This window comes from Hyla sarda, chromosome 4 (assembly GCF_029499605.1).
Source record: "Hyla sarda isolate aHylSar1 chromosome 4, aHylSar1.hap1, whole genome shotgun sequence".
Classification (NCBI taxonomy): Eukaryota; Metazoa; Chordata; class Amphibia; order Anura; family Hylidae; genus Hyla; species Hyla sarda.
In genome coordinates, this window is record NC_079192.1 from 34,340,695 (window position 1) to 34,366,132 (window position 25,438).

General features: G+C 41.7%; 1 long non-coding RNA gene across 9 annotated transcripts in view; it reads left to right on the forward strand.

The window, feature by feature from the left end:
- LOC130367757 (uncharacterized) overlaps nucleotides 1-25,438 on the forward strand; it is a 114,236-nt gene that overhangs the window by 3,366 nt on the left and 85,432 nt on the right. For 4 of the 9 annotated variants that reach the window (XR_008892160.1, XR_008892164.1, XR_008892163.1 and 1 more), the window contains exons 2-3: nucleotides 961-1,066; nucleotides 11,893-12,040. This is a non-coding gene — a long non-coding RNA (uncharacterized LOC130367757). The other 5 variants (XR_008892162.1, XR_008892158.1, XR_008892156.1 and 2 more) reach the window with 5 other exon arrangements.

Below are 25,438 nucleotides of genomic sequence, written 5' to 3' on the forward strand. Positions count from 1 at the left end.
CTGTTGCAAAACTACAACTCCCCGCATGCCCAGACAGCCTTTGCATTATGCCTATCCCATGCATGCTTAAACGCCTTCACTGTATTTGCAGCTACCACCTCTGTATGAAGGCTATTCCATGCATCCACTACTCTCTCAGTAAAGTAATACTTTCTGATATTACTGCAGAAAGCAGTGTTTTCCAAACAGTGTGCCTCCAGCTGTTGCAAAGGTACAACTCCCAGCATGCCCGGACAGCCATCGGCTGTCCGGGTATGCTGGGAGTTGTAGTTTTGCAACAGCCGGAGACACACTGTTTGGAAAACACTATCATAAACCTTTGCCCCTCTAATTAAAACTAAGGAAGTAAAAAAAACTAAAGGGGTACTCCCACCGTAGACATCTTATCCCCTATCCAAAGGATAGGGCATAAGATGTCTGATCGTGGGGGTCCCGCCGCTGGGGACCCCCGCATTATTGCATGCGGCACCCACCTGTTTCTTGTCCGGAAGCGCTGGAGGGTCTGAGTCGCGACTATGGGAACGGAAGTCCGTGACGTCACGTCCGTCCCCTCAATGCAAGTCTATGGGAGGGGGTCGCGACTCAGACCTTCCAGCAGTTCCGGTGAAAAAACAGCGGCGGGACCCCCGCGATTAGACATCTTATCCCCTATCCTTTGGATAGGGGATAAGAGGTCTAGGGTGGGAGTAACCCTTTAAGCAGATGCTCCTCTTACAATGATCAGCTTTTTGTCAGCAGGAAAAGCGCAATATTTACAGTGCGCCTTTCTTGCACGTGTTACGAAACGCGACAATGTATTGATGTACATAAGACCCATACATTACATATTTGTAAGCTATTAGACCGCACACGGTAGCTAAACTGAAAGCGGTCGTCCAGGGATGTAGAAATGGCAGCCAGATGTTTTTAGACATTGCATTTGTTTTTCTAACTCCACATCATATGTTTTTATGTTTACAGACATCCGCACATGTGGAAGGGATACAGCAGCGCCGACTTAGGGAAGGAAGTGTTGAGATATATTGTTGATATTACAATATATCTGTGGTTTTTAAAAAGCATGCAGGTAAACATATTCATTTTTTATTTTTGTTGCGTATACAGTGATCCCTCCATTTATAATGGCCTCAGTTTACAATATTTTCATTTTTGGGCCATTTTAACTTGAAACCAAACTCAACCATACAATGCTATGGAAAGTCCAGATCTGTGAAACGTTTCAATATCTGAAAGAACTGACCAATCAGAATGGACATTTCACTGGTAAAACACTTGTATTCCTTGATGTCTTGTAGCGCCTCCCTACCGTACAGAAAGGTACTACATGTTCTGTACTACCCTTTACCTGTGCCAGGGATAGCTGCTCCTTTGGACACCAGGTGAAGGTGGCTTTATTTTACTTTATTCGTACACTGTGTGTACAGAACACTACCCTGCAGAAACTCCTGTACATTACATACAGTGATTTTCAGCTCCCAGCAGCTCTTTCTTACCTTTTATATGGAAGGACTTGCTTTATCTGTATTAGTTATTTACTCTGCTCAAAAAAATAAAGGGAACACTTAAACAACACAATGTAACTCCAAGTCAATAACACTTCTGTGAAATCACACTGTCCACTCAGGAAGCAACACTGATTGACAATCAATTTTACATGCTGTTGTGCAAATGCAACAGACAACAGGTGGAAATTATAGGCAATTAGCAAGACACCCCCAATGAAAGAGTGGTTCTGCAGGTGGTGACCACAGACCACTTCTCAGTTCCTATGTTTCCTGGCTGATGTTTTGGTCACTTTTGAAGGCTGGCGGTGCTTTCACTCTAGTGGTAGCATGAGACGGAGTCTACAGGATGGCACGTCAATGCAAGCTGTGGCAAGAAGGTTTGCTGTGTCTGTCAACCTAGTGTCCACAGTATGGAGGCGTTACCAGGAGACAGGCCAGTACATCAGGAGACGTAAAGGAGGCCGTAGGAGGGCAACAAGCCAGTAGCAGGACCACTACCTCCGCCTTTGTGCAAGGAGGAGCACTGCCAGAGCCCCGCAAAATGACCTCCAGCAGGCCACAAATGTGCATGTGTCCACTCAAACGGTCAGAAACAGACTCCATGAAGGTGGTATGAGGGTCCGATGTTCACAGGTGGGGGTGGTGATTACAGCCCAACACTGCTCAGGACGTTTGGCATTTGCCAGAGAACACCAAAATTGGCAAATTCGCCACTGGCAACCTGTGCTCTTCACAGATGAAAGCAGGTTCACACTGGGCACATGTGACAGACGTGGAACGTTCTGCTGCCTGCAACATCCTCCAGCATGACCGGTTTGGCGGTGGGTCAGTAATGGTGTGGGGTGGCATTTCTTTGGGGGGCCGCACAGCCCTCCATGTGCTTGCCAGAGGTAGCCTGACTGCCATTAGGTACCGAGATGAGATCCTCAGTCCTCTTGTGAGAACATATGCTTGTGCAGTTGGCCCTGGGTTCCTCCTAATTTAAGCCAATGCTAGACCTCATGTGGCTGGAGTGTGTCAGCAAGAGGAAGGCATTGATGCTATGGACTGGCCCGCTTGTTCCCCAGACCTAAATCCGATCGAGTACATCTGGGACATCATGTCTCGCTCCATCCACCAACGCCACATTGCACCACAGGGTGTCCAGCAGTTGGCAGATGCTTTAGTCCAGGTCCGGGATTTAGTAAAGCACACTGCCACTCGCTTCATCATGTTTTACCTCGCAATCGCAGCAGTTCTTAGGATTGCGACATGGTATGATCTAAACTTTTAACATGTGAAAAGTTCATTTTAATGACAGTAATACTTTAAGGGTACGTTCAAACGTGCAGATCTTTTGCAATTTTCTGAAAATCTGCAGCAAAACCCATTGTAGTCAACATAATCTGCGGAAAATATGCAGCAGAAAATTCATCGTGGCTGAAACCAGCAGCTGGAAACTGACAAATGATCTGTTATTGCACCCTATACGAGGGTTTTACACCAGAGAATTTATATGGCATACATGGTGGTGCACAGTCCCAGAAACAGTTTGCATTGCTCCTTCACAGTTTTAGGGTACGTTCAGACGAGCGGATCCACATCATATTTTAGATGTGCCTGCTCGGAGCAGCACTACGCCGCTACAAGCAGACAGACTTCTGCGATGTGTGAGTCGCCGCGCATGCGCGGTGTACTCACACACATTGTGGCCGCTCCTTGAGCTAGGCTGTGAGCAGCCGCTATGTGCGAGTATACTGCGCATGTGCGCGGTGACCCACACATCGCAGTGTGTCGGCTCGTAGCTGCATATTGCAGCTCCGAGCAGGCACATCTTAAAGGGGTTCTCCGGTGCTTAGACATCTTATCCCCTATCCGGTAATCGCTTCGGGTCTGATTACCGGCGACCACACGGCCGGCGGCGTGTGACGTCACGCTCCGCCCCTCAATGCAAGCCTATGGGAGGGGTCGTGATAGCTGCCACGCCCCCTCCCATAGGCTTGCATTGAGGGGCGGAGCGTGATGTCACACAGGGCGGAGGCGTGACGTCACACGCCGCCGGCCCTGTGGTCGCCGGTAATCAGACCCGGAGCGAACACGGGGACTGATTACAAACGGGGTGCCGCGTGCAAGATCCCGGGGGTCCCCAGCGGCGGGACTCCCGCGATCAGGCATCTTATCCCCTATCCTTTGGATAAGGGATAAGATGTCTAAGCACCGGAGAACCCCTTTAAGGCACCATGCAGCGGTCCTTCGGTGGCGGATCCGCAGTGTAAAATACGCTGTGGATCTGCTCGTCTGAACATACCCTTAGGGTAGGTTCACGTGTGTGTGTGTATTTTTGCTACAGATTTGCTGCTGCAGATTTTTTTGCCCTCTGATTTCATTGAGTAGCATAATCTACTAAGCAAATCTTCAGAAGAAAATATGCACGTGTGAACGTACCCTTAGCCTCTGTCATTTTGTATTCTCGGCCAATGCTTTATTCACTCACTACTGGACTTTTGAACATAGCCAAGTTCATAGCCAAGATAGCAACTTAGCTATCTTTGGATGTCCTATAGACAGTGAATGAGCATTGGCACTGCTGCTCCAATCACTTGGGGGTTGGCATAATGTTACATTTTGGGATAACCTAGTCAAAGGTGCAATGTTTTTGCTAAATGGGTTTCCAAAACTGGATCTACATAGTCCAACAATGACTAATACATTTCATCACTATGCAAATTATATTGTGCCATGGTCTGTACTTCGCACTGAGTATAATGTGTCACAACGCCCCATGCATGCTGACCCATGAATGAACAATACACTGCAAATCATATATATTTTGTATGCCCCATCAAAAATGAAATAAATATTCCTTTCTATAATTCAGTCCCTTTGCATAACGTGTGCCCAACCTTATTGTCCAATAAGCTTCTTGATCCATTAGGTGGTGTCTCCAATCACTGCTCCTTGGATGAGGAGCTGCGCGTTCTATAGGGAAAAACGTCTCATCTGAATTGTCCTGGGTCCTTAAAATGTCTCCCTGCACCTAAGAGATTTTGATCAGCCTGACTGTTCATGTTACCCATATAACATTTAATAAACAGTTTGATTTGGGGAGATAAAAATACCCAATGTGCGGTCTCTCCTTGAAACTACCCTACAACCATCTTTTAAAGGAGTAGTCCAGTTTAGGTAAGTTTATCTCCTATCCAAAGAGGATAAGTGTTAAGGATAAGTCCTGCCAGGCCCCCTCCATGCATCTCTATTGGAGAGTCCAAAGAGTACAGCACTTTGGCTATCCCATAGAGATGCATGTGGGTCAATATGATTTCAATGATACTCATATTTACATCCTTTTCTATTATTGTCCTACTTTTAAAAAAGTACGTATGCTTACACTTCTGTATTCTGACCCCTTATTTTTTGTGTCCTGATCTGTAGTTTTTATCGGTAGCACTTTTGCACATATGTGACTTTCAAATCACTTTTTATTCATTTTTTCAGTTATGTGATAGGACCAAAATGTAATAATTTGGTACTATGGTATCTTTTTACATTTATACCATTCATGGTACAGGAGCATTTTATTCTATTGGTTTGGATACCAATTATGTTTACTTTTTTTTTATTTAATTTAATTTTTTTTTAAATAGGAAAGGGTATTGGGAAAGTGGCTTATTTATATTTTAAAATCATATTTTATCACTTAATTGCTATTATGTTTAGTGCTTTGCAATGGCATAGCACTAATCAGTAATAACGGTTAACCACTAGTACAAACGGCAGACTATACAAGAGGATACCTGAATGAGTGGCATGATGTAGGTAAGGAGACCTCCTGCAGCAGTCTTCACTTGTCGAACACTGCGATCACACTGCAGGTGGTCCGATGTGTGCACGAAGCCCTGCAACTGTTTTAGATGTAGTGATCTGTATTAATCACACAGCATCTTAACAATAAGTCAAGGTCATCAGCAGGATCGCTGATGTCTGCCATCAGCGGAGAGGGACCTGCCGTCTATCAAGCAAGAGTAGCTCAAGGGCTCAATTCATAGACTGTACATGCCACAGGGCATACATGTAAGCTCAGGTGTGTTGAGTATCAGGCAGCTTTGTCGTACATTTACGCCCTTGGTCCTGTAGGGGTCAAGGGTCAATCTCATATCCACTTCTTTTCGTCTGGTTCTTTTCAATGATCATTGTGCTTAACCTGTTACACACCTTCTCCACCTTCCTTTCATATGTTTCAGACTCACAACATTTTTTGTTCAAACAAGTTCCCCAACTGGCACAAATTAATAACATGCCATGGGTGGTGGCTACATGCATGCAATACAGTATTGCCTGAGATAGGCTTACTAAATGGTGCTGTAATAATATTTTTATTGTGGACACCCATTAATTTTAAATCAAGGAAAGCAATGGCTGCCTGTCACCATGTGTGTCATTCAACTTTATTTTTTCTTCAAACTTTTGAATGACGGGAAAGCTGGTCTGTCATTCAGGAGCCTGGGAAAGCTGAATGGAACACCTTGTGACAGCCATGTTGGTTCATTAACAACCTTTAAGGGGTGACCCCCCTTGCGGGGAAAACTCTTACTAGAAACCCCCCCCCCCCCCCCCCCGTAAAATCTTTTTGGTATTACAGTTTAAAACAAAACCCCTATAAACACACTTTAAAACTATCAGCGGTGTGAGTGGGTGAAGATGGAGAGGGTAGCCTCTCCTATTTGCTTGAGTGCTGCTGTCACTTATTGTATGCACTTTGTGACAGCTTCTATTGCACTAATCTGCATATCCCTATCCGCTGTGTTAAAACAATGGCTAGCCCCCCCCCAAAGTTTCGCTGAACGGATGATCTTTGTCAAGGGCTATGGGGCTGAGCAATGTTGGTTGTCATCCAGATAGAGCAACAATTCTTTTTTTCTTTAGATCTTCAAAGAGTTCTTTGCCATGAGGTGCCATGTTGAACTTCAAGTGACCAGTATTAGAGAGTTTGAGAGTGATAACACCAAATTTAAGATACCTGTTCCACATTCACACCTGACACCTTTTAACCTTAACAAGTCACATCACATGACATTGGGGAGGGAAAATGGCTAATCTGGCCCAAATTGGACATTTCCACTTCAGGGTGTACTCACTTTTGTTGACAAGGTTTAGACATTAATGGGGTACTCCGGTGAAAACCTTTTTTCTTTTAAATCAACTGGTGGCAGAAAGTTAAACAGATCTGTAAATTACTTCTATTAAAAAAACCTTAATCCTTCCTGTACTTATTAGCTGCTGAATACTACAGAAGAAATTCTTTTCTTTTTGGAATGCTCTCTGATGACATCACGAGCACAGTGCTCTCTGCTGACATTATTATAATAATAATAATAAGTCTTTATTGTTGTCCTTAGTGGGATTTGAACCCAAGTCCCCAGCACTGCAGGGCAGCAGTGCTAACCACTGAGCCACCATGCTGCCCTTAGCATGCATCTGCTATGCATGGTTGCTAAAATGGACTGAGATGTCAGCAGAGAGCACTGTGTTCGTGATGTCATCAGTGTTCCAAAAAGAAAGGAATTTCCTCTGTAGCATTCAGCAGCTAATAAGTACTGGAAGGATTAAGATTTTTTAATAGAAGTAATTTACAAATATGTTTAACTTTCTGCCACCAGTTGATTTAAAAGAAAAAAGGTTTTCACCGGAGTACCCCTTTAAAGGGGTATTCCAGCCAAAAACATCTTATCCCCCTATCCAAAGGATAGGGGATAAGATGTCTGATCACGGGGGGCCCGCTACTGGGACCCCCGCATTTTCCGTGCAGTACCCACTATCTATGCGGGGCTGTGTCTCCAGTTTCAGAAACCTCCGGGTTTCCGGAACTGGGGACGTGACGTGACGTCACGCCATGCCCCCTCCATTCATGTCTATGGGAGGGGGTGTGACGGCCCAAAAAAAAAAAAAAAAAGTGTTAATAAATGTGAATTAACCACTTCCCTAATAAAAGTCAGAATCACCCCCCTTTTCCCATAACTATTTAAATAAAAATAAATATACATAAACATATGTGGTATAGCCGCATGCGTAAATGTCCAAACTATAAAAATATATAGTTAATTAAACCGCATGGCCAATGGCGTACTTGTAAAAAAAAAATCCAAAGTCCAAAATAGCATATTTTTGGTCACTTTTTATACCATTAAAAAAATGAATAAAAAGCGATCAAAAAGTCCGATCAAAACGAAAATTGTACCGATAAAAACTTCAGTTCATGGCACAAAAGATGAGCCCTCATACCGCCCTGTACATAGAAAAATAAAAAAGGTACAGGGGTCAGAAGATGACATTTTTAAACATATACATTTTCCTGCATGTAGTTATGATTTTTTCCAGAAGTGCGACAAAATCAAACCTATATAAGTAGGGAATCATTTTAACCGTATAGACCTACAGAATAATGAAGGTGTCATTTACCGAAATATGCACTACGTAGAAACGGAAGCCCCCAAAAGTTAAAAAATTTTCTTCAATTTTGTTGCACAATGATTTTTTTTTTCCATTTCGCAGTGGATTTTTGGGTAAAATGACTATTGTCACTGCAAAGTAGAATATGTGTCGCAAAAAATAAGCCATCATATGGAATTTTAGGTGGAAAATTGAAAGGGTTATGATTTTTAAAAGGTAAGGAGGAAAAAACGAAAATGCAAAAACTGAAAAACGCTGAGTCCTTAAGGGGATAATACTGCCTCCTATGTACCAGAATATAACTACTATAATACTGTCTCATATATACAAGAATATAACTACTATAATACTGCTCCTATATACAAGAATATAACTACTATAATACTGCTCCTATATACAAGAATATACCTACTATAATACTGCTCCTATATACAAGAATATACCTACTATAATACTGCTCCTATATACAAGAATATAACTACTATAATACTGCTCCCTATGTACAAGAATATAACTACTATAATACTGCTCCTATATACAAGAATATAACTACTATAATACTGCTCCTATGTACAAGAATATAACTACTATAATACTGCCCCTATATACAAGAATATATCTACTATAATACTGCTCCTATATACAAGAATATAACTACTATAATACTGTCTCCTATATACAAGAATATAACTACTATAATACTGTCTCCTATATACAAGAATATAACTACTATAATACTGCTCCTATTTACAAGAATATAACTACTATAATACTGCTCCTATATACAAGAATATAACTACTATAATACTGCTCCTATATACAAGAATATAACTACTATAATACTGCCTCCTATATACAAGAATATAACTACTATAATACTGCTCCTATATACAAGAATATAACTACTATAATACTGCATCCTATATACAAGAATATAACTACTATAATACTGCCCCCTATATACAAGAATATATCTACTATAATACTGCATCCTATATACAAGAACATAACTACTATAATTCTGTTTCCGAATATAACTACTATAATACTGCCCCCTATATACAAGAATATAACTACTATAACACTGCTCCTATATATAAGAATATAACTACTATAATACTGCCCCCTATATACAAGAATATAAATACTATAATACTGCTCCTATGTACAAGAATATAACTACTATAATACTGCTCCTATATACAAGAATATAACTACTATAATACTGCTCCTATATACAAGAATATAACTACTACAATACTGCCTCCTATATACAAGAATATAACTACTATAATACTGTCTCCTACATACAAGAATATAACTACTATAATACTGCCTCCTATGTACAAGAATATAACTACTATAATACTGCTCCTATATACAAAAATATAACTACTATAATACTGCTCCTACATACAAGAATATAACTACTATAATACTGCCTCCTATGTACAAGAATATAACTACTATAATACTGCTCCTATATACAAAAATATAACTACTATAATACTGCCTCCTATATACAAGAATATAACTACTATAATTCTGTCTCCTATGTACACAAATATAACTACTATAGTACTGTTCTTTATGTACTAGAACAGTGTTTTCCAACCAGGGTGCTTCCAACTGATGCACAACTACAACCTCCAGCATGCCTGGACAGCCTTTGGCTGTCATTGCATGTTGCGAGTTGTAGTTTTGCAACAGCTGGAGGCACCCTAGTTGAGAAACACTGTACTAGATTATAACTCCTTTAACAATGCCCCTACATACTGTGAAAGTACATAACTACAATAATATTGTCCCCTATGGACATATTACAGTTTCATAATATAAAAGATAGGAGCAGATTGTATCATACACGGATTTATAGGGTGAGGTCAAGCAAAACAAGAGGTGGAGTTAAATAAATGGCTTATATAACAAAACCAGTAATAGTGACCTGCAGCGTTCCCTGTATCTCTGATCTAATTTCATTTTGTATAAATTAAGTTGTGTAACATACTGCAGGCTCTTGGCGCTACTACTACTATGTCCTGGAATATATTAGTGGAAAACAGTGGAATTATCTTCATGTATTATCTCTAGTAATACTAATTATAGATAAGAATATATAGAATGTATGGAATGAACAGGATTATGTATCTAAACTAACATAACCTATATCATTACAATCTGAAATGTAGAGAACTATAATGCATACAGTGTAAAAAAAAAAGGTGTGAAAGAATCTAAAAAAAATATACATTTGCAACATGCAGAGTTGCATATTACAACTGCATCCTCTATCATGATGCTCCACTTGTTAATCCCTGTATGACATAGAGAATTTTTAGTTTTTTAGATTTCATTTTTTTTTTTAAATAAGAGGATGTCTAAATTTTTTTGCACTGTGATCTGTAGTTTTTATTGTTTTTTGTTTTAGATGGGACTTTTTTGATTACTTTTTATTTTTTTCTCATATATGATGTGACCAAAAATCTGCAATTCTGGGCTTTACATTTACACCATTCATTGTGCGGTTTCATTAATGTTATTTATGATATTTTAATAATTGGGACCTTTGCGCATGAGGAGATACCACATATGTCTCTGTTTATTTTTGTTTACATCATTTTATTTGATAGTGGGCAAAATGGGGGCGACAACCTTTTATTAGATGAGGGTCTTTTTTTTACATTTATTAAAGGGGTACTCCGCCCCTGGCATCTTATCCCCTATCCAAAGGATAGGGGATAAGATGTTAGATCGCCGCGGTCCCGCTGCTGGGGACCCCGGGGATCGCCGCTGCAGCACCTCGCCATCATTACTGCACAGAGCGAGTTCCCTCTGTGCGTAATGACGGGCGATACAGGGGCCGGAGCAGCGTGACATCATGGCTCCGCCCCACATGACATCACGGCCCGTCCCCTTAATGCAAGTCTATGGCAGGGGGCGTGACGACCACCACGCCCCCTCCCATAAACTTGTATTGACGGGGGCAGGCCGTGATGTCACGAGGGGCGGAGCCGTGACGTATTGATGCTCCAGCCCCTGTATTGCCCGTCATTATGTGCAGAGCGATCTCGCTCTGCGCAGTAATGATAGCGGGGTGCTGCAGCAGCGATCCCCGGGGTCCCCAGCAGCAGGACCCCGGCGATCTGACATCTTATCCCCTATCCTTTTGGATAGGGGATAAGATGTCTAGGGGCGGAGTACCCCTTTAACTATTTTTTATTATCTTAGTTAAAAATGTTTATACTCCATGGGGAACTATTAAATGTAATCTTTCAATTGCAAACACTGTTATCATTGGTCAGTGTTATCAGCACTCTGCTGATATAGCATGCCAAGGCAGCCTGGATAGTCAGAGTGTGGATCCGATGGCAAGGAGGAGAAAAAGTGACCTTTGGATGTCATCTTAACTGATCAGGACCCCTGCGGAGGTTCTGATCAGCCGCCCTAACAGACTGACACCTACTTTTTACTAAACTTAGAAGTAGTGATCTGCTGTGACAGGATCTGAAGCTGCATTAGTGGTGAGTTCCATTTGCTATTAGCAACTATATTCTAACTAACTATATTCACATGCTTCTGAGACGAGCACTCGGAGCAGGACCGGCCTACCCAGCCAATCAATGGTGGCAGTGGAGTCCCATCTTGGCTAGTGATTGGCTGAGTGGGCAGGTCCTGCTCTGAGTGCTTGTCTTATAAGCTGGCTAAAGAGACAAACAGGGAGGACCAGAGAAGAAGAAATAGAGCTGCTAGGTATGGCCATACTCCGCAGGAGTGCTGCAGATGAAAATAGTGGAAAGTCTGCAATATTTTAACTGCAAATCATGTCTATTATATCCATTAAGATTGTGGAATGTGTGAAGACTAAATTGCCATTTGATCCAAAGCTCTATCTGTTAGGATGTAATGATTATTCAAAATCTCCCAAAATCAAGTTCCTATTAAAATTATTATTTACTGGTAGATTATTGATCTTGAGGAACTGGCTATCTGCATCAGGCCCGACTCTGAAAATGTTGGAGGCAGAAGTAGAGAAAATTAAAAATATGGAAAAATTTAGAGCCAAGTCGGCCAAATCATTGGCCCAATGGGGGGAAAGCCTGGAGGCTGGGGTATGTATGTATTATTATTTTTTCTTTCCTTGTGTTGAAGGGGTGGGGGGGGGGATTATAAATGTTTATGATTTATTATTTGTGTCATCGTTATATTGTTGTATTTTAATCATCTGGAAATGTGTGATGAATATTGTATAATTGTTAAAGGGGTATTCCAGGATTTATTTATTTTTTTTTTATTTGACTATGCTACAGGGGCTGTAAAGTTAGTGTAGTTCCTAATATAGTGTCTGTACCTGTGTGTGACGGTTTTCTCAGAATTCTTCTGTGATTTTCACCTCAGTATTTATTTTTAACAGCATACAAAATGACTGTTGTCTCAGATTTTTCCCAGCTTGCAATGCGGCCGAGACCTGACTCACTAGTCAGCTGATGACAGGGAGCCTGTCTGCTTCAATGGGTGGAGGGATCGCTTGGTGGGAGAGAGATCAATCTGCAACTAATGCAACAGCTGTAGGCACCCTGATTGGAAACCACAGGTCTTTTGAATGGATGCAGCTCATTTATGTTTCAATGGGTGGGGTGGCTGATGTGTGGGAGGGAGGAAAATGGAATTATGGGATTTGTAGGCAAAGAAGAAAACTCAAAAAGGAAATGCAAGTTCACAAAAAGCTAAACACATTGTTATGGTAATCTCACAACATAGCCATTTAGCCCCAAGACAAGCGCAGATCCTTCCTAAGCATGTCCATTACTGTCTGCCAGGTACGTACTAAAATCACCTTATGGTGGAGAACCCCTTTAAGCTTTAATTAAAAAAAAATGTTATAAAAAAAAAAAAAAAAAAGAACTGCAAATCATTTTTGCATGGATTCGTTGCAGATATCTTCAAAATGTATTTTTCTTCCCCTCAGAAGTCAATGCGGAAAATCTGCACCAATACCAAAATTCACTTGCTGCTGATTTGAAACCAGGTTTAGTTTCGGCACGAAAATGCTATTTTTTTCACAATGTGTGCTAGAGATTTTAAAATCTCATCCACTGCAGTTCCCTATTGCATACGCGGTTCAAAACAAGTATCAAAATACAACCATTTGTTTAAGTCCCAGATGTCAATGTCCATGAATTTGAACTTTAAAATACTGTACATTTGTTTTGGTTTTTATCAGATCCCCTTTATCTTCCCTGCACTGTTTGCAAACAGAGAGAGACGGACTTTGACATCCAGACCTATATCTCATATAAATACTGGTGGACACCCACTGCCAGTTGTCAACACAGAGGCCTGCATGAATTGTATATGTTTTATAAGTAAAGTACAAAACTTGGAAAACACAGCATGGAAGCTTTAAAATATGTAGAGCAGACCACATGAAATACGCTGCTCAGTGGGAAATAGGCTTTCAGCTTTGAGCAGACACACAGAGATTCCCCGCCACAGCCCTGTGTGTGCAGTTTGAAGGCAAAATCTCACTGCAGACGCAGGGCTGTGGCAGGGTAGCCCTGTGTGTCTGCTTGTAGCAGAATCTGCTTCCTATTTCCCTTTGCGCAGGGTATTCCTGCAAGCGTCAAATAGACAGCAGATGCACTACATGTAACCCTACCCTAAAAGTGTATTCTGGCATCACATAGAGCTGAACAGAGTGGGTATGCTGTTTTCCTCATCTGTCAGGTCCTGGGGCTTTGTGTGAGGCCTCGTAGACCTAATAGGTTCTTGTTAAATATTGTGCACCCTTTATAATCTTAACCATTTTGTTTTATCTCCACCTAAATTTGTACCAAAAGTTATAGATTAAGCCAGTTTTTTTGATAGTATTGGCTGTCCCTATATACCTGGTGGTAATTTTAGTCTGTGAAAAGCTGGAAAGGTGAACAGGTCAAGTGACACTGCTGTCCCTTGGCCAATTGGGATTTCCAGCTCATTACACTAAACGTTTTCACCATTGTTGTTTTGCAAAATATTGCTTATTGGTATACAGTATTTATACAGAGATACCGTTCTCCCCACCTTCACTCCCATATTGCCAAATGGAAATTGGTTGGAGAACTACTGGTATTGGGTTAAACTGATCACTATGGTATCTTGATTATGTAACTCTTTTAAAAAACATCCAGAAATATGCAAAGTAGGATCTTTGGTTCACTGGGGACTTTACCTTACCCCCAAATGCACTACTACACCTGCCCACTCGGTCATGTAACTATGCCACTTTGGAAATATTCATAGGTAGTGACAAGGCTCAATCCTGCTTGGAAACCTTGAACATCAACATCCAGCAAGGTGGATTGAGCTAGGTCACTGCTGGGAAGGCCTATGAATAGTTATAGGAAGCAGAGTAACACCCCCAAACCCTAATTTGCCTATTGCTATTTTTGTAGACCACGGTTTTCAGTCCGATAACATAACCGGATATGGTCCAAAAATGAACTGAGCTGAGTCACTATCTGATTCCGTCCAGATCATTCAAATAAATAAGATGTGTGCAGTGGGGATACAGCAGCGGACAGTTTTTAAATTTCCCCACTGGATCTGTCAGCTGTATCACAGAATTGTGATTCTTATAAGAAAATTTGTTGTCCTTGCTAATAAGTTATCTGTGGGTTTACATTTGATTTTGAGGGTCCAATGTAGTTTAGCAGTATTTTTTCTGGTAATATGATAGATATCATAACTGAAATTGGAAGATGCCATCATTATTAATAAGGGGACCATAAAGGGGTACTCCACTGGAAAACATTTTCTTTTAAATCAACTGGTGCCAGAAAGTTAAACAGATTTGTAAATTACTTCTATAAAAAAAAATCTTAACCCTTTCAGTACTTATCAGCTGCAGCATACTACAGAGGAAGTTCATTTATTTTACAGTGCTCTCTGCTGACACCTCTGGCAATGTCAGGAACTGTCCAGAGCAGGATAGATTTGCAATGGGGACCTGGTCCTACTCTGGACAGTTCCTGACATGGACAGAGGTGTCAGGAGAGAGCACTGTGGTCAGACAGAAAGGAAATTCAAAAAGAAAAGAATTTCCTGTAGAGCATACAGCAGCTGATAAGTACTGGATTTTTAAATAGAAGTAATTTACAAATCTGTTTAACTTTCTTGCACTAGTTGATTTAAAATAAATGTTTTTTAATGGAGGACGCCTTTAAGGCGATAGATTCAAAACTCCACAAATTTTTTCCTATGACAGAGCAACGGAATTGATGAACACAGATGTGAACAGGGCCTGAATGTTCTCCTTTTTAATTGTTTTGCTTTGTTTTTTCTTTAGGTGATCAATAGAATTGTATAATGGTGCCATTTGAATAATGATAAAAGCCTCTGTTACAAAATCATAGAACAGCACAAAAGAAAAACAATACAAAGAATGCACAAGTGTTATAGGGCTGATGTTTACATCTGTACTGTGGTCTGGGTGTAGGTGTGTTACAGTAGGGGCAAAGCAGAGCTTAATTCAAGGCAGAATAGTGGGTCATGTTTTTACGACTTGCTGGACGATCACAGCACATTCTCTGCACTCCTTCACATTGGAGAATACAAGGGAAGGAGTGTGCTTACAGGAATTTAATTTCCGAGCCAAGAAATCTATGAAGCCCCTATCAATGTGCGAAACAGTGTCAAGTACTGGGCTTCCTCTTCTACCATCCCATGCGTTTTCTAGGAAAATATGTGAAACGTGCAGCCAAGTTTATCATTCTTTCAGTGTTCTGCCTCATTCTCTTCTTACATTCCTCACATGAACTTTTTAAGGTTCACAGTGGAGCAAATATATACGTCTCCAAGTGAATGTTTCCATTCGGACAAATACAATTTAACCTCATGATAACATTTTTCTATTGACATTTTGGAACCCAGATGGTAGGAGAACAATATTATGAAAGCTGTCAACAAGGCTACACAGTCTGCTATCCAGATTTGTGTAGCAGTCTGGGTACCACTGTATACCTCCATATACAACCATGAGACCTAATATATTAATTATACATAATGGTAGGGTCACATGTGCCATATTTAGATGCATAAAATTAGTCACGTGTGCCCCTACCCTTAAAAGTTATTAGCTCCTCTGGAGCAGTGTCGGGCTGGGGTGCCAAGGGCCCACCAGTGGAATCGCCAAAGCCAGTTAGCCACAGTGGCCCAGATTTACCAATCTATCTGAGACAAAAACTCTCTGATTTCCCAATAGCAACTGATCATGGCTCAGCTTTCATTTCTTTTTGGTAAAATGACAGCTTTGGTAAAAGTTTCTATGGCAGTGTTTTCCAAATAGGGTGCCATCAGCTGTCGAACAACTACAACTGCTAGCATGTAGTTGTGCAACAGTTTTAGGCCCCCTATTTGGGAAACACTGCTATGGGCAAATTATACAGTTATAATAAATCAGCCCCATTAAGTGACTTTGTCTCTGTTAATACTAGACATAAGGGGACCCATTTTAGCTAGTTGGGTTTTAGATAGAGCTTTCCTGTTTATAGTAGAGTAGCAGGACAAATGCCCATAAAAATTGGAGCAAAGCTGGACAAACTTGGCAGTTTTTGCTGGTCCAACTGTCTCATGTGTATTAGGGAGCACTGAAGGACAGGGCTTAGTGAATTTCAATGTCTGATTCTTTTGTTCTCTCTAGGTGTCTGGAGAAGTGTTAAGCAGCAGCTTATTTTTCTCCCTATTTCTCCCTAATGAGAATACATGCATACTTGGCTGAACTGAGCATGCATGTGTTTGTGGAAGACAGGAGGTACAGCTGTGGCTGAACTATCAATAGGACAACAGTTGGAAGTTCTTTTGCCATCTTGAGACACTGCATTTGGAAAAGGGAGATGTGCGGGCATTTATCAATGTCTTTAGAGCTGTTTTTGGGTGTAGATTTGTCTCTATATTGGCGCAGCACTGCACCTCAGGCTATTTTTCGCGACTTTTGGGTTTGCACCTTTTCTAAAAAGAGTGTACAGACCAGCTGTTAAGATTAGTCTTGTGCAGTGGTAATGAATTTATCAACTGTGACTTTCGCAAAAAACATAAAGTGGCGATTCTAAACCAGCCAAGACCTAGCGTAGCTTTTTGGTGTATGTGAAGAGTGAAATTTCAGAAAACGAGTATCCTCCACAAAAATGTATCAAATGCCGTGCGACCATTTAATAAATTTGGCGGATTCACGCAAAAAAAAAAAAAAAAAACTCAAAAAGAAAGGACTAAAAAATTAACTACATCACACATATCTTATGTAAATGCCCCCCATGGTGCCAACCATCTTCCTCTGGTGTCACCAGAGCTGATCCTATACCACCTGTATGTGTATAGGTCAGAAAGTGCTGATTGTCACCCTCTACCTCCATTAATAGTAGTACCTTTTATTAAAACTATTTCAGACTGTCTAGGAATTATTACTCCCAATAACAAAATGAGGGACCTGACACCTTTCAAAACTAATTTATAGGTATTCTGTATCACAATCAGTTTATTTATCAACTAATATTTCAGACTGTCTATGAACTGATTGGGTTTAATGGGAGACCTATGAATTATTTCGAGGGGCTGTCAGATGTTTCATTTTGCTATTGTGAGCATGTGAAATTCTTGCCACTAACTTATAAATGGATTTTCTCAAGCACATAGTCAAAGTATATGTTACCGTCTATTTATTTTTGTTCTCTTTTTATGTCCAGAATGATCAATCTCCTGAGTCCAGAGGCTGTCACCAAGGGCATGGCCAGAATTCACACACAAACTAACCTTTGAAATGATGCTCTAGCCTTGCACTGACGGTCAGTGACTGACTGATGTGACGAATATGGGGCATAATCTGATACAGGTTTAACTAAATACTGCCAGGATTTGACCAAAAATTAGTCACTTGGAGGTACCTTATGTAATAGTCCTAAAAGGATTAAATATTGTATTGTGCTGGTCTAATGGGTATGGTCTAACTCATAGGTGGGAACAAGGGACATCATTGTTAATAATATCACCTCATAATTTGTTTGTAGATGCTTAAGATTATACCGATGGATATTGATCTTATATTTGAATCAGGGGTACTGCTGTAAGTTCTTCTGTTGAGTTACTGTTATATCAATGTTCACTGCATACATGCAACAGTTTCCCAATATGTTCTGCCATTCATTGTATGCAGTTGTTTGCATCGCAAGATGCTAATGTTATTTTTGTACTTTGAAAAACTTAATAAAAAACTATTTTAAAAAAAAATCACCATGTAAAATCACCTCAAAAGTCATCTGTAGCTTGCTCCACACCAAAATAATTCCATACACATTACTACCTGACCATGTAATGTATGTAGTAACCTCCCAACACTCATCATCTCTCAGGGGAGTAAAGGATCAGTCATGATGGATTTTAACTGCCTGATCCTTCTGTTCTTGAGTAGATAAGCCACTACTAGAGGATAGTGGAAGTGGCTTACATCCCTTCATCCTTTCAGAACACATGAACAGTCAGCTGAGCATTTATGTATATGGGAAGATCAGAAAGGTTAGCTGTCTGCCAGAGTTTGGCAAACAGCTATCATACTGGTATGGCGGGCTGTAGATAAAAACAGTTCATACAAATTGTCGATTTCAATCAAAAGGATTATTTGTCAAAAGAAATGTAACAAACGTCACCCGCAGTTTAAGCCTATACCAATAGGTTAGTGCGGGTGATGCTAATGGCAGATTCCCTTTACAAAATCCCCTCCCCCCCCCCCCCCCCCTGTTTAGAAAGCCTTTGTGGCCTTTTGATTTCTACAGCGCCGTAAGAATATGTTGCACATAATATGTATGCTGCAGATTTTATCATTGATTTACCAGCATATCATCTACAACACTCAGCACATATAGTTGACGTGAACATACCTTAATAGTTGTGGGATCCCAGTGGTTTACTTTTTATATTTGAGTAGCAATGTTCCCCTGTGATTTTTTTGTTTATAAGATTAGATCTCCTGTGATGAGATGTTACAGTAACCCCCCCGACATGCGATGGCTCCGACATATGATCAAATCGACATACGATGGCCTCTCAGAGGCCATCGCATGTCGATGTCAGCATCGACATACGATGCTTTTATATGTCGGGGCCATCGCATTAACTGCTATCTGACAGCGCAAAATGCTTAAGCTGCTGTCGGATAGCAGTTTAAGCATCCCGGACAGGTTCACTTACCTATCCCCGCTGCTCCGGGTCCACTTCGCGATCCTCCGGCATCTTCTGCATCTTCTCCGGGGTCCGGGCCTCGCTTTCCGGTGTCGTTATTACGTTGCTGCGCACTTTGTCCCAGCGCAGCAACGTAATAAAGTCACCTGAAAGCGAGGCTCGGACACCGGAGAAGATGCGGAAGAAGCCGGAGGATCCCGAAGAAGACGCCGGAGCAGCGGGACAGCATCGGGAGCCCCTGGGACAGCATCGGGAGCGGTGAGGACGCGGTCCGGAGCGGCGGGGACAGGTGAGTATTAAATGCACTTTTTACATTGCACGAATCCCTCAACATACGATGGATTCGACAAACGATGGGTCGTTTGGAACGAATTACCATCGTATGTTGAGGGACCACTGTATTTTTAAAGACTTCACAATGCTGAGAAGCTGGAGAAGCTACTTTTAGTACTGTGATATAAATTACTATGGGATGCACTGGCAGCTGATGGGGTTTTAAGAGTCTAGCTTGCAGCTAGAAGTTGACTGTGGCTCGAAAATGACAGAGAAAAGTCACAAAAATAAATATGTTTAAACACTGAAGAAAATGTGACTTAGACCACAGACCTCAGTGCAAGTAAAATTATATAGAACTACTTACCTAAATAGTTGGCTACTCTCAATTTACCCAAGTGCAAGTAAAAAGTGCAAGTGTTCACACAAAAAAAAAGTGCACGAGGATGCGGTCCATTGCAAGTCCTTCTCTGACAGGAGAGAGGCCCCCAACAAACCAAACCCTTCACCTCCAGGCCAAAAGGCACCTGCAAGGCTCCAGGTACAATGTCCCCTTTCGCCGAAGCTACTCAGGGACCAAAAAGTGCTCCTGGTGAACAACTAGTCGTTAACAAAGCTGCCACCGAGGAACCAGTAAAACCGGTTCGGCATCCCTGCCAAAGCAGAAATGCCCGGGGTATGGCAGGGAGGTAAGGAACCTAATGGCCACACACACACACACCTCCCCTAGACCGGCATGATGGACACCCAGAAGGGCTACCACACCCTGACCAAATCCAATGAACATAAAAAAAACACAATTCTAAATAGTTGGTATACTGAATACTGGTATTCAGGAGGAATTGCAGAGAGAAAACCACTGAATGTAGGTATTCTGTGCAGAAAGAGCAGGTCACTTACCTGTCTGATTGAGGCTAGACAACATTGACTATGACCTGTCTGTCCCTCACACCACTGTCTGCCCAGGTCAGTCACCAGCACTTTTTGAACAACTTTATTACAACATGTTCTATTTTTGCAGATGATACTAAACTTTGTAAAGTAGTTGACACTATACAGTATACTGTAACACAGGGATCTAGATAACCTAATTCCGTTTATGGATCGTAGTTCTCGTAAAGTGGCTACCTGGCATAAACTTCCCCTTTCCATAATTGGTAGATCTAACCTGATTAAAGGGGTATTCCGGCTTTAGAGACTTTATCCCCTATCCAAAGGATAGGGCATAAGATGTATGATTGCGGGGTGATCATACATCTCCCTGCAGCACCCGTATTATGTGCGGAGTGATCTCCCTGCAGCACCCGTATTATGTGCGGAGCTGCATCTCCAGGCTCTGAAGCTGTTATGCCCCCTCCCATAGACATGAAGGGAGGGGGCGTGGTGTTAAATCACGTCTCCAATCCCGAAAACTTCCGGTTTCCGAGCCTGGAGATGCAGCTCCGCACATAATGCAGGTGCTTCAGGGAGATCACAGGGGGTTCCAGCAGTGCCCCCCCCCCCTGATTAGACATCTTATCCCCTATCCTTTGGGCTGGTGGCTTATCTGTTCCAAATCCTTGGTTGTACTTTCTAGCGTTGCAAGTTCAACAGTTGAATGGATGAGCGCAGTTTGTCACTATGGGGCGCACAGCTGAACTACTGTTGAGGCGTATTGGTAGAGTGACCTCCCAATATATCTGCTGGAGGTGGCTGCACAGACATGACCCTCAGACCAGCCTCCCACTTTTGTACTTATTCGTAAGGTGTGAACGAAATTAAGGACCCTTATGCACTATCCTCTGTTTGTTGCATATTCTCCTTTATGGTATAATCCCGGTCTTTCTGAATTGTGTTCGCTACCTGATGACTTTCCCTGAATTTCCCTTTGGGTTACCCATGGGGTTTTGTATCTGTGGTGTCGGACGGGGTAATGTGTGCATTAACCTCTTCGTGATGCCAGGGCATGGTTGACCTATACATCACCCGAGGTAGGCCAGCTTCACCTGTGCCAAGCCCGGGGAAAATAATCACTCCGACGCTAGGTTACGGTTAACTGGCTTGCTTTACTGAGGTAGACAAGAGGTTAAAGTCCATACAGCTCAGATTGGCACTAAGGAGATGCAGGGTGAACTTAGGGAAGCTTATCGGCTTGCTGGGACTTGTAGTTGCAATTGTATTGACTGATGCAGCCACACTTGACTTTAGTAATTGACAGACTGACTTGACTGACTACTTGGACTGGACTGGACTTCAGCAGAATCCCCAACACCTTTAGTTCCTACCGTCATTCTTTGACTTTCACCCACGGTGCAGGGGTTAACTTGCAGTAGAAGCGTGGTTGCTGGACTAGGCCTCAGGCCTCCTTCAGGAACACCAGACAAAGTCCTCGGACTTCTCTTCACTGTACCTCAGCTACAAGAGCACGAGAGAGCTAGAGCTCAAGAGAGTGAGCTGAACCCTGACCTCACTATATAAGGGGACAGTTTAGAGAGATCCCATTGGTTAGATAAGTACCCTGTTCACCTTGCATACTCCCCTAACAACAAAGGTCCTTAACAACAACAGATTTCTTAAGGCAACGGTGCATAGAAATACAATATATTAACCCTTAGGTAACATGACATTAGTAAGTGACATATAGAGAGTTCTAAGGAGAGGGGACCCATGACGGACATTCAGCAGCATCGGCCACACAGGATGGGCAGAAGTACAGAAGAGCACGTCATTTCTGTACTGCGTTACCACATATTTCTCCCAATTGTATGATGGGCCTGTATTGAAATCATTTGCTCAATTGCAAGAGGAATTTTCTCTACCTCACTCATTTTTCTATTGATATTTACAATTATGACATGCCCTTAATGCGCAATCTAGAGCTTTTGATTTGACTATTGGCTCTTCTATGGTGGTTGGTGATCTTTTTACGCAGATTTTTACTAAGGGGGTGATTTCTGTGTTGTATAGAGAGCTGCTGTCCTCTTACCATGAAGCCTATCCGCTGAATATTAAGGATAAATGGGAGTCTGATGTGGATCCCGTGTCAGAGTGGGCACAAAATGCTGTTCACTCTTTGGTTCTGTTAGCAACAATTACGTATACACCACCTTATTGTTGCCCCCTCTTCTGTACTACCTGAATCTGTTTTTTTTTTTTCCATTTTCATCTGCAGCTACTGAATAGTATTTGGTTATATATCTTGCCTTACTTGTGCCTTTTTCCCAGGGGTTTGTTTCTCCATATTGCACTGTATTATTTTAAGTATGGTTTTTATTGTTTTACCTACTGTGAAGGATGGGCATGGGGTGGCCTCTGACACCTTTTTCGGTAGGTCCCCGCTGTTGTTTGCAGCAACCCAAAGATTTAGGAGGGAACTTCACAGAAAGCCCCTTATTGATCTCTAACACAACCTACTATCAGAGATTACACCTACTATTCCCCTCCAACACTTACTTTGGCTGTATTAATGTGATCTTTATTAGCCACCCTTTTTTTTCTTTTTCTTCTGAAAGCTTCCATTAACGTCATAGCTTGGTCAGACCATCCGTCTGTCCTTTTCAAAATCCAACTCTCTACCCCATGTGCCATCACTTGAAGACAAAGGCTGATGTCACCTCAGTGACATAATATTTTGCTCCCAACATGCAGATGACTCTATTCCAAACCCAATTAAGAGGCATGAAAATGCACTTTGAGGGGTATATGCATTTCACATGGCTCGAGGCTGAAGAAGACAAGATGTGCACAACTTAAGAAGTTGTTCCATGTCCTCATTGAAGACTGGTAACAAGGGACGGTGCTCTGCAGACTTACTGTTGCAGATCTACTACAAGATAGAAGTTGTCTCTTGCCTTGATCAACAGTTGTTTTGTCTCTACATGAAGGTACATATAGTGTATTATGAATACGGCAACAAAAGTTGCATACGGCTCTCAAGAGCACTTCACCCCTGACCACTGTCTGCTTATATTTTTTCCCTCAACTCGCCTACCCAGGGATTAGTTCACTCTACTTCACAAATAGCAGAGAAATGTCCGCTCTTACTATGCAAAATAATACAACATTAGGAACAAATTTACTGACCTTCCGGTAAAAAAAAAAAAACTAGCCAGGACTGAACTTCTTTGCCTTTCCCCTCACACCTGGAATTTAATAGACCGACTCCTTAGTACAGAGGAACTAAAGTTACCTAAAGCACTAAACAAGGGAAAAAGTCCTCGGCCAGACGGCATTTCAGTCCACTTCTACAAGACTTTTCCTCCCTGTTCCTTCTTGCTACCTATAAGTCAAGGTGCTTCATTCCTCCAGCAGACATATTTGTCATTTCTAAAGGCAAATATTTGTATTTTTTGCGGCAACTACTGTCCCATTTATTTTTATAAATGTAGACATCAGCAGGGCTCTGTGCACTGAGGACAAGCAGGGCTCTATGCACTGAGGACAAGCAGGGCTCTGTACACTGAGGACAATTAGGGCTCTGTACACTTAGGACAAGCAGGGCTCTGTGCACTGAGGACAAGCAGGGCTCTGTGCACTGAGGACAAGCAGGGCTCTGTGCACTGAGGACAAGCAGGGCTCTGTACACTGAGGAGAAGCAGGGTTCTGTACACTGAGGACAAGTGGGGCTCTGTTTACTGAGGACAAGCAGGGCTCTGTGGAGTGAGGTATTGTGACACACTCCCGACTCACACATCAGGATGATTGACAAGCCAGGAGCCTGCACAGAGCCCTGCTTGTCCCGTCAACACTTCCTGTATTTGGTCTCCCCACAAAGGCAACAGCTGTAGGGACAGCATATGTTTACCCAAAAATAAATTTTTTAACCAATGTATATTACAAATATTAATAAAGTTTAAGTACAAATGTATAAAAAGTTTTTGCTAACGACAGATACACATTAATTGTGACTTCCATTACTATGTTTCTGCTATCCATGATTATCCCAGATTTTGCATATCCTGTGTAAGCAAACACAATTTTTCTTACATTTTTATAAACTTGTCCAATAAAATACGATTTACCAAAAGTATGATAATGTAAAAAGTTATCGCAACATTTGGAACAGTATTGAAAAAAATTATAAGAAGAATTTGAGGAAATTATGAATTTTAATGGAATTTGATAATGCTTTTCATGTCATATTGGACAATTGGTACATTCCACATTTATATTGCAAGGAGTCCCACCACATAACCTTGGTCTAGCACTGAGAAAGTCATTTCTGTGGATCTACCATTATCATAAAATGTATCAAATTAAACCTTGACTTTTCTTTTACTTAATCACTACAGTCCCTGAGGCAAACTCGAGGACACACAGACCCTCACTACCAAGGAGTTATGTAACTAACTGCGTATATGCATTAGTACTGACAAGAACTTTGGAGCATTATTTAGTTTCCTCCACAAAAAAAGAATAAGAGGCACTAAAATAAACTTTCCATGTGTTAGCTTAAAGTGGTTCTCCGGGTAACTAAAACGTATCCCCTATCCTGTGCTTAGGGGATAATTGTGTGATTGCAGAGAGCCCGACCACTGGGACACCCCTCAATCTACTGTATAGTGTTCAGTAACTCACCCGACCTCGGCACGCTGTGGCCCATACCTTTCGAGACAAATGGGATGGACCGCCCACTCACCAAATTATCGGCTGAGACGTGGTTCCACCTCACCCAGTGATTTGCTGCGCATCATAGTAACATCAAGAGGCTTTACTACGAAGATGCTGGCCAGATGTCACCATGCACCCACAGCTTCGGAATGCCCCACGCGTGCACCAAGCTCCTTTATTAGCATATTCCAGATAACAGGGATTACAGAGGCACGAAGCAAAAAACAGTTAGTAACGCCACTACAAGCCTGTAGTAACAGATTAGTTCAGGTGATACTGATGGCAGATTCCCTTTAATTTAGATTCTGTCATGTTTTTAACCCTTTAAGGACACAGCCCATTTGGCCTTATAGGGGTACTCCACCCCTAGACATCATATCCCTTATTCAAAGGATAGGGGATAAGATGTCTGATCGCGGGGGTCCCGTTGCTGGGAACCC